At 38.1% G+C, this 9,708-nt stretch overlaps 1 long non-coding RNA gene across 1 annotated transcript; it reads right to left on the reverse strand.

The window, feature by feature from the left end:
• Nucleotides 1-8,061: 8,061 nt before the first annotated feature.
• On the reverse strand, nucleotides 8,062-9,445 carry LOC121049026. The gene is made up of 3 exons (XR_005799152.1): nucleotides 9,231-9,445; nucleotides 9,042-9,099; nucleotides 8,062-8,658 (listed from the first exon to the last, which is right to left on the reverse strand). It is a non-coding gene; the product is annotated as an uncharacterized LOC121049026 (long non-coding RNA).
• Between the last annotated feature and the right edge of the window lie 263 nt (nucleotides 9,446-9,708).

Consider the following 9,708-nt stretch of genomic DNA (forward strand, 5'->3'; position numbering starts at 1 on the left):
ATTATTAAAAGGTCGCATAAAAATGCTCCTATCAGGAACTATTGTTCGGCCTAACGTGGTCCTAATCCCCCTCCAAAAAAATAATGCTGACCCCCCACTCCCTGATATGCAGCAATTATTTTGAGGCTGGGTGATGACTACCTGAGCAAGGAGATATTGATCAATGTCAATATTAATACCTTGATATTCTTTTGTTGGACGGCAAATAACCAATGAGAGTCTCAACTAAAATGAAGGATCAATGAATAAACATCATCATCCTATGTAGATTTAAAATTGTAAACTCACAGTTAGTAGTTGGCAGGTATATTAATTTTAAACTATTCACACTTCATCATATCATTGAGGAAATGAATTGTCCATCGATAAATTTAGTGAGTTAAAGTTTGGTTTTGTATATAGGTGGAACTACTGTTCGCCCCCCCCCCCCCCCCCCCTCATCAAAATGACAGCGATGTCTTGATGGGTTTTGCTGATGTAGGGAATCTCTCTGACCCTCACAATGGTCGCTCCCAAATGGGTTATATCTTTACCATAGGAAGCACTGTGATATCTTGGAGGTCTACAAAGCAGACCCTTATTGCTACCTCCTCGAATCATGCATAGATTATTGCTCTACATGAAGCCGTACGTGAATGTATATGGCTAAGGTCTGTAATTAGACACATTCAAGGAACTTGTGGTTTGAAGTCTACCACAGATGAACCTATATGTATTTATGAAGATAATGCAGCTTGTATTAAGCAAATGAAATTAGGTTTCATCAAGACCGACAACACCAAGCATATATCGCCTAAGTTTTTTTACAATCAACAACAACAATCACTTCTAAAGATTGAAGTAAATCAAATTCGATCAGAGGATAATGTAGCGGACTTATTTACTAAGTCGTTACCTAAATCCACCTTCGAGAAACATGTGAAGAGCATAGGATTGAGAAAGTTATCCGTACTCCCATGATTGTAGCAATCAGGGGGGAGGCATGATGTCTACATGTTTGATCTCGAGGATGAAGGACGTGTTGTGCTCTTTTTGTCCTTCGACTAGGGTTATTTTTGTCCCACTAGATTTTTATTAACTGGCAAGTTTTTAGTGAGGCAACGATCAAAGTGTAATCACCAAGTTTGAGCGGCACAAGGGGGAGTGTTTAAGGATGTTGTATTCTAATGTGCCTCTTCAAACGAGGGTTTATTTTCTAGAGTTGTAATAGGAGAAGGTTCTAGATTTCCTAGTTATATTCAAATTCTATTACCTTGTATGTGCCTTGTAATCCGTTATATAAAGGGCTCCTATTATTAATAATACAACACACAATTTCTCTCAAATCATATTCTCCTACAACATGCATGGGGTTGCAACCTCTGATCTCCAGCAATTATTTTGAGGCTGGGTGAAGACTACCTGAGCAAAGAGATATTGATCAATGTCAATATTTAATACCATGATATTCTTATGTTAGACGGCAAATGACCAATGAGAGTCTCAACTAAAATTAAGGATCAATGAATAAACATCATCATACTATGTAGATTTAAAATTGTGAACTCACAATTAGTAGTTGGCAGGTATATTAATTTTAAACTATTCACGCTTCATCATATCATTGAGGAAATGAATTGTCTGTCAATAAATTTAGCGAGTTAAGTTTGGTTTTGTATAGGAGTGGAACTACTGTTCGGCCGGACAGGGTCCGAACCCCCCCCCCCCCCCCCCAAAACACAAAAAAACAAATGATTGTCCGTATATAAATTTGGCTAGTTAAGTTTAGTTTTATCAGGGCCGGAACTATTGTTCGGCCTAACGTGGTCCTAACCCCCCCCTCAAAAAAATATTATGCTGACCCCCACTCCCTGATATGCAGCAATTATTTTGAGGCTGGGTGATGACTACCTGAGCAAAGAGATATCGATCAATGTCAATATTAATACCTTGATATTCTTATGTTGGACGGCAAATGACCAATGAGAGTCTCAACTAAAATGAAGGAACAATGAATAAACATCATCATCCTATGTAGATTTAAAATTGTAAACTCATAGTTAGTAGTTGGCAAGTATATTAATTTAAAACTATTCACACTTCATCATATCATTGAGGAAATGAATTGTCCGTCGATAAATTTTGTGAGTTAAAGTTTGGTTTTGTATAGAGGTGGAACTAATGTTCGCACCCCCCCCCCCCCCCCCCCCCCCCAAAAAAAAAAAAAAAAACAAATGAATTGTCCATATATAAATTTGGCTAGTTAAGTTTAGTTTTGTCAGGGGCAGAACTACTGTTCGACCTGACAAGGACCCAAACCCCACTACTAGAGAAAACCCATTGAGAGACGAAATCAGTTTGTCTCCAAAAGCTGAAAAATTCATCCCCCAAAAAAATTCGGAACCGTTTTATGGCTAAAGTCATCTCCTAATCATCGTCCCCAATTATCAAAGACAATGGTTGATAAATTCCGTCTCCTAATGTATTTGGAGAACAAATTAAAATTGTCCCATATTCAATGAAATTTCATCCCCTATTTTTTTAGATTGGCGGGAAAATTAACTACAAATAGCACCAATTTGAGAAATAGGGGACGAACTCCCTCCATCTCATTTTATTTTCATGTTTTAAATCTTTTCAAATTAAATTTTAATTTTCAATAATGCATCAATGATAATAGGTATTCAATAGAATTTTTTTTTTTTGACAAATTGAATTTTTTTAATCTAGTGAAAAACAAAGGCATATTATCAATTTTTTTCCCCAACTACACCAACTAATATAAATAAGGGCTAAATACTGGTTAATACCCTGTGGTTTAGGTCCAAAATTAATTCAGTCCCTGGACTTCTAATTTCATCAAAAACACCCCTGCACTTTCAATTTTGATCTAATAGGTCCAATTCGTTAATATTCTATTATGGATTCAAGTTATAGTTGAATTATTTGTTGAAAAAACTATTTATTTTTAATAGTAGGACTCAGTCCTAAATTGACTATGCAGGCCACCTCAACACTACATCATAAAACATAGGCCATATATGAGCCACGTTAACAAGTTAAATAACTCAATTGTCGAAAAACTAACAAATTGTACCTATTATATCAAAATTGAAAGTTCAAGGGTGTTTTTGATGAAATTAGAAGCTCAGGGACTGAATTGATTTTGGACCCAAACTACAAGGTAGTAATTTGTATTTAGCCCTATAAATAAACTAAACACTTCCATAAATATGCTACATAATTCTTTAACTAAAAATAAATTCTACAACGAAGAACATCCATGTGTTAATATAAGATAAACAACATCCTACTGAGTAGCTAACTTACGAAACCTAATAAGCTTAATACATATAACCAAGATCCCCCTCATCTTCAGCATCCATTTCTTGGTCACTCTTACCAATAGCATCATAACAAGGAGGACACATATTTACTTCTGCATAGACCGAAACTTGGCTTTCAGTTCTCTATCTTCTAATGTCGTCTTCCCCATTGCGCTCAACAACTCCTCTATTTTGTACTCATCTGTCCTTGAAGAATTGGCAGAAGTACAAGTGTTAACTTCGTCAACTGTATAAGGTTCCTAATTCCTTCAATAATTCTCTTAACAAAGCCAAAAGGGATATTATGAACTGCATGTGATAAATCTACATGCATCAACAACGAGTTGATAAAGAAAAATGTGAACATAAAATAAAAGAACATACCTTAATGTTAGGATCGAAAGACCCACGGGTACTAGGATATGATATGCACAACCCTTAAACATCTGAAAGATTTTTGACATTTGACATTGCGTCTTGTGGCTTCATTCCTAACTTTATAGGAAGCAGAATGTAAAATATATTACAAGATCACATTGTGAGTAGAATATATTTTCGACAAAAATGTAGGACAACTACATATAAAAGGATATCCCATTCAAAAGTCATAATCGGAAATAAACAAATTGATAATCACTTGATCCATTTTTACCAGATTGTGTACCAATGTGACGCTCGCAAGAACATGTAAGTTTAGCATAGTTTCATTATGTTCACAAGGATATAATGTTAGCATTTGAAAGAGGTGACTCAGGAGGTACCCTTAGTACATTGTCTATAGTCTAATTAGGAAAATTCTCCTCAAAAACAGCCATATGAACAAACTAATGCTACAGAGCTTGATAGTCCAGACCCTATACAAAACAAAGATAATCAATAAACAATGTCTTGGAGTTTACTCCACCACATGAGAAAATAGTTGTCTCTCTACATGATATAATTAAGTAATAGCAAATCTCATTAAGCTTAATTGATAATGCAGATATTTTTACCTCACCTGTAGGAACCACTCCATCAACAAGAACTTTAAGTCCAACTAGTTCACCAAGGTCTATTCCTCGGGATTTGGCGAAATCATAAAAACATTGGTAACTGAAGCATGCAAACCATCAGTTTCTTATATGCACTCGAAAAGAGCTAAGTACTCACTAGGCCTGGGATTGGTTCTAGTTTTGACATTTTTTGCCAGAACCGGAACAGGAACCGATATGCTTTTATCAGATCGGTGTACCCTTTTTTTTTTTTTTGCCGGAACCGTTACTTTCGGTTCGGTTACAGGTTGTAACCGGTTCCTAGCCGCAAAGAAAAGAAACCATTTTTTTCAGTTTCCCAGCCACATTTACCTGCAGCACCCTTCTTCAGTTTGCCGGGATAGTGAGACTCAACTTTTTCATCTCCTTGTTGTGCCGCTGAAACAGGTACGATCTCTGATTCCCATACCGAGTCTTACTACTTGAATTTAAAGGAATGGAAGCATTCGACGCCATCTCCTTCGAAAGTTCAAATTGGGAATGGTCGATTGGGGATGAAGATGACCTGGGGGTTTATGCTGGCTTTTAGAATGGAAGAAATTGGGGAAGGTCCGACCTTGCGTCTCAATCTTCAATTAGATTAGGTCAGTTTGAAGGCTGAAGAAGAACTGAAGAAGAAGAAGGTTGAAGCTCAGTTTTAGGGCTAGGTCAATTTGATCGAGAATGAGTAGTAGGTCGGGTTTTTTTTTTTTTTTCCTATTTTTGGGTTACCTAAACTGGGCTAGTGGGCTAATATGGGTCCATATATACAAAAGCCCTAAAGCTCGGTTCTCTCAGTTCCTAGTAGTTGCAGCATATTCTGAAACTGGAACCGAACTGGAAGGATGCAAAACGATTCGGGTCTTTGAAAAAACACCTCTCCCAAAACTATACACCAAACCGAACAGGCAGTTTCAGTGCTGTCCGGGCCGGTTCCACCGTTTCCCAGTTTGAAAATCCCAGCCCTAGTACTCACTATCAGTAATACAGATAAAAGGAACAAGAGAACACAATAAACAAATATGTAGCATCAACTGATTTCGCTTGTAATTCAAATGAACATGAAATTGCTATAGACAGCTTATCAAAGTGAATTAAAGTAATATCACAACAATCAAAGCATAGCAAAATTTCTTTGTTTGTATTATGCAAAATGCTTCATTAGAGTATAACAAAACAGAGAACAAAGCAACAATCCAACAAAGCTCAGAGTTCTCACCCACCAAAACTCATTCCCAGCAATAAGAGTGTTGAGTTAAATTGCACAAAGTGTAAAATGTCACCCAATGTAATTTCACTTGTATTCATTAACAGAACAGAGTTTTAATTAATTTGGATTCGACCCATTCAAGACAGAATGTGTCACTTAATTACAATCCCTTATTACAAGGGAAACACCCTTCCGATTCCATTTATAAAGAAACCAGTGTGTGGTTGTTTGTTTTTGCGGCTGCACCCGAATTTTGGAATGGGTTGCCTACGTGCCCAGGAAGGGATCAAGCCACTCATAGTTCAAGAGTTCCAATGAGTGAATGAACCATTAGAAGGCTTGGATTTTTAGAATAGGAATAGTGTTTGGGATGCGGTTGCATCTAGATAATTTGATTCCAAATTGCCTACATACCCTTGCGGGATCAAACCACATGTAGTTCCAGGCATTTGAGAATTAAATGGGTAGATGACCCATTCATTTTTGGATTTGTGTTTGAGATATTTGTGAGGGTTTAAAGCCCTTGAACTTGTTTTTGAGTAATTTGGGAATGATTTGATTTTTCTAGTGTTTGAGTGAATTTGACTAGTGGAATCAGGGATTCGGATTGGCTGAATTTGACTGATGGAGTCAGGGATTCGATTTGAATTTGTAGTTGCATCTAGTGGGTCGCTAGATTGCCTACATGCCCTGTGAAGGGATCAAACCATTGTAGTTCATGACTTTGTGGCTTTGAGCTTTCTTGGTTTTGTACCAAAAGGATTTTCATTTGGGTTTCGAAGTATTTTTTAACGAAACCAAAGCTCGAGTATTTCGAAAATAACACCCACAGCGTAATGCTTTGCTGAATTCTTCAAATGGGCCCAAATTTGGACATGAGCTTCTTTTGTATCCTCGCGAATCATGTTCCTCAATCCATAAAGCTTCGGCCCCAATTTTAATACAAGGACCCTAAATGTATCGAGTGAACTCCGAGTCTCCATTTTTTTGTCCAAGATCCGGAGACATGTATCAAACTTTATTTTGAGCATCAGAAATGCTTCTTGGAGGCCCAAAACTGATAAAGGGGCACCCAGCTACACTCCCCACGCATGCCTGGTTTCAATTTCCATTGCCCCAGAACCTAGGTGAACACGAGCTTGGCATATCATTTTTGCCAAATCGAATCAGAGATGGATTTGGAGACCGAAATCAATTCGAAGATGGTATTGAGGACGGAGTCACAACCATATTCTTGCCCAAAAGGATTTCACAGCCTGCAATTGAGATTTCGATACACAAATTGGGTGAGGAACTCACTCTTTATTTCACCCCTTCATTTGATTTGTGTACAACAAAACTGAAACTTTCTTCTTGGTCTTCTTTATCGGCGACTATGGGCTTTGAATGTTGTTTCTGGCCTTGGGAGTTCGAACAAGGCAAGAGTGCACTTTGGATTGTGACAGCAATATTCCTGCCTTTGACTCTTCCGGTGCGTATATGAGCCTGCATTCTTTGATTCCAGTCATTCCACCAATAAGTCGTTGCAATTAACTCTTTTTTATCTTTACTGCAGGTACTATAGGGGAAACACAATAAAGAATTTGGCCTCATTATTCATTTCATATTACTGCACTCTATCCAAACTAGTTCTTTTGTCTCGTTCACCTTAATTGAACTTTCAAATTTGATTGGAAAGCATGCCACCACCAAACATTCATTGAATTTCAACTTGACTAGAAGACCACCGCCAAGCCCTTTTTGTTTGAATATGTAGATTAAGCTTTTGTGCATGAATTGATGGTCTGCAATGCCACTTTGTCAGCTTCTGCAATTGTGGTGGAAACTTTGTTAATTAAGCCCCTTTGTCTTATGCATAGCCTTAATCTATCTCGTGGCCTGCACATCACCAGAGCACTCATTCTTTATTTTATATATTTCTTTGTGCTTTTATGGCTTTCTGGGATTGTTCTGATGGCATTGACCACACTTAGATTAAAGTTTCATGCCTAGATAAAAGTGCCACCGTCAAAGACTTTTCTCCTTTAGCTTTTATATCGGCACCGCTTCGAAGCCTTGCAATTCTACCGTACCGCCCAACCTCTACCCTCTTATTCTGTTTGCACCTTGACACATCACCCCAAAAACACATGCTCGTCATCTTTTGGTGTTAAAAGCCTTCTGCAAACATAAAACTTGTGCACCAAATCTGTTCTTAATTGGATGCTTCAAAGCTTGTATTCAATTTTAACAAATTTGTTTGCTGTGCAGGTTCAAGCATGACAGGTGATTGTAGTCACAGTAGTTTCAAAGTCTCGAAGGTTTATAAGGTGAACTTCTTTATTTACTTCTCTTAGATTCTTTGCACCAATTATGTTTTTTTTTTTATTGGTGCTTCTGTAAATAAAGTATGGACTCGGGGAAGGCTTTTTAGCTGTTGTGGTTGTCAAGGAATGAATTATGGTTTTGTTGTTGTTTGACAGCAGATTCGGTGAAGCCTGTAGCTTTGACTTTCATTATGAGTTTGAAACTGCTATAGAGACGCTGCTGCCAGGATTTGAGAGAGTAAAGCTTGTTGCAGCTACAATATAGGGAGGCCTACTACTAGGATTTGAAAGCCCAAGGCCTGCGCCCTGGAATTTGAGGGCAAAGATGGTGCCCGAAGGCGTCGCCGGAGCTTGACAATGATACGGCACCCTAAGGCACGGCGTGCAGGAGATCGACGACAATATCGGCCCCCTAAGGCAGGCCATGTCAGAGCTTGAAGATGATACGGCACGCTGTGCAGGAACTCAATGACAATATCGGCACCCTAAGGCATGCCGTGTCGGAGCATATATGATATGATACTCTACGGTATCGCTGGAGGCGATGGAGGCCTGCATCATTTGAGAACAGCAAAGGAAAGGTGCAGATTGATGAAAGTCTCACCCTCTTCTTTTCTTTCTTCCTCTCCTCGGCTGCTATCCTCTGCTTCTTCACAATCCTCCTCACGCAGCTATGCTGCTCACGTCCTCTGGTCCTCCTCGTCTTTTTGATGTAGAGTATCTTTTATAGGAGTGATAGATGATACTTTGAATTTGAATCAGTCTCAAACACCACCTTGGCACCAACTTGCACGGGCAAGATATATCACCAGCTGTATACTTCCTTTCTTTTAGAGATAGATATGAACCAATTAATTATCCACATGAAGAGACGGTAATTGTACTGGTTTCTACACTCCCATCTTTATTGTGTTTCTTTGCTTTTTGTATTTGACCAAACATGAAATTTGTGTTCTATTTGGAAGAAGCATGCTGGGACATATATACCTTTATTTTCCTACTTTTGTATTCTCCTAGAAGCCTTGTGCCTATATTGTTTTTTTTCTTTTTTCCTTTTTTGTGTTCACCCACATAACTTGCTGGGGTAGAATAAATTTTGGAATTGTATACTTTTTTTGGTCTCAATAAAGAGACACGTAACTAGAATTTATAACAAGACAAAGTTAAAACTTGAAAACTTGATCAAACTTGAAAAAAAAAAAGAACTTACACTAGCACGTACAGCACGAAGAGTTGATCGTCTTTCGTATATCGACCACAATAAACAGCTGCCAAAGCCACCAGATTTTGCCCAGAAACAGCCGGAACAACATAGAAACAAAAATCATCAAAACATAATCGAATTCAAAAAATAATTACACAGACGTGTAGAGCATGACGAGAAGATGAGTTTCCATACCATAAACACCCCAAACAGTGGTTGAAGTCATGGGAAAAAGTCAAAGAATAGCCAAAGCTTCAAAAGCTTTCGGCGTTCGATTCTTCCTCCACAATAGACGATTGGATGAACTACGACCTCAAGCGTGATGGCAACATTGAGACGAAGAAGATGGTGCCGGTGGACCAATTGGAGGTGGTCGGAGGATGAAGTTGTTGAACTGGACAACCTAAACACAGAAACTGGAGGAATGTTCTTGTTATTCAATTCAACTACAACTCATGGCTTTATAAGCCTTTACAATGAAGAAGATAAAAAAAAATTGCACCCCACGTTTTCCTCTAACTAAACGTGGATCATGATCTAGACTAAATCAAACCTAAACGCACTTCCCTAACAAATAGGGATTATTAACAACATGCACAAAACCAGTAACTAAACAAACTTGACAGCTACGTAACAACTTTCCAACATTTCCTCCCTTAAACTAATTGCACTT

This window comes from Rosa chinensis, chromosome 5, assembly GCF_002994745.2.
Source record: "Rosa chinensis cultivar Old Blush chromosome 5, RchiOBHm-V2, whole genome shotgun sequence".
In the NCBI taxonomy this organism is placed as follows: Eukaryota; Viridiplantae; Streptophyta; class Magnoliopsida; order Rosales; family Rosaceae; genus Rosa; species Rosa chinensis.